Source organism: Triticum dicoccoides, unplaced genomic scaffold (assembly GCF_002162155.2).
Source record: "Triticum dicoccoides isolate Atlit2015 ecotype Zavitan unplaced genomic scaffold, WEW_v2.0 scaffold59739, whole genome shotgun sequence".
NCBI classification, from domain to species: domain Eukaryota; kingdom Viridiplantae; phylum Streptophyta; class Magnoliopsida; order Poales; family Poaceae; genus Triticum; species Triticum dicoccoides.
Genome location: NW_021284937.1, coordinates 1 through 983, shown reverse-complemented (window position 1 = coordinate 983; position 983 = coordinate 1). Strand labels below are relative to the sequence as shown.

At 52.4% G+C, this 983-nt stretch overlaps 2 non-coding genes across 2 annotated transcripts; both read right to left on the bottom strand.

Moving 5' to 3' along the window:
• Window positions 1–334: 334 nt before the first annotated feature.
• LOC119347145 lies at window positions 335–453 on the bottom strand. Its single transcript, XR_005168154.1, has one exon. It is a non-coding gene; the product is annotated as a 5S ribosomal RNA (ribosomal RNA).
• A 297-nt stretch (window positions 454–750) lies between these two features.
• Window positions 751–869, bottom strand: LOC119347144. The gene has a single exon (XR_005168153.1). It is a non-coding gene; the product is annotated as a 5S ribosomal RNA (ribosomal RNA).
• Window positions 870–983: the final 114 nt, after the last annotated feature.

The window sequence follows — 983 nt, the reverse complement described above, 5'->3', positions numbered from 1 at the left end:
TGGGATCCGGTGCTTTAGTGCTGGTATGATCGCATCCGACATGTTACCCCGGTCTTCGTCCCTTATCCTTGCCCCTCCCAGCTCCACTACAAAGACGATTGTACATTGCTTTGGCCGCTCCCTCTCAACTACGGAGACGAGTTTAACGCGGTTTCCACCCCTCCCTCTCAACCGCACCAGTGCACGCTTGCCGCGCCACAACGCGGACGCTGGACCCGTGAATCGTGAGCACCCAGCTATGACTTACCGCACTCGTGCAAAATAATAAAACACGGTAAATATATTACTTACACGTGCGTTTTGTTTTGCAAGCGGCGCGAAAAAAATTAAAAAGGGAATGCAACACGAGGACTTCCCAGGAGGTCACCCATCCTAGTACTACTCTCGCCCAAGCACGCTTAACTTCGGAGTTCTGATGGGATCCGGTGCTTTATTGCTGGTATGATCGCATCCGACATGTTACCCCGGTCTTCGTCCCTTATCCTTGCCCCTCCCAGCTCCACTACAAAGACGACTGTACATTGCTTTGGCCGCTCCCTCTCAAGTACGGAGACGAGTTTAACGCGGTTTCCACCCCTCCCTCTCAACCGCACCAGTGCACGCTTGCCGCGCCACAACGCCGACGCTGGACCCGTGAATCGTGAGCACCCAGCTATGACTTACCGCACTCGTGCAAAATAATAAAACACGGTAAATATATTACTTACACGTGCGTTTTGTTTTGCAAGCGGCGCGAAAAAAATTAAAAAGGGAATGCAACACGAGGACTTCCCAGGAGGTCACCCATCCTAGTACTACTCTCGCCCAAGCACGCTTAACTTCAGAGTTCTGATGGGATCCGGTGCTTTAGTGCTGGTATGATCGCATCCGACATGTTACCCCGGTCTTCGTCCCTTATCCTTGCCCCTCCCAGCTCCACTACAAAGACGATTGTACATTGCTTTGGCCGCTCCCTCTCAACTACGGAGACGAGTTTAACGCGG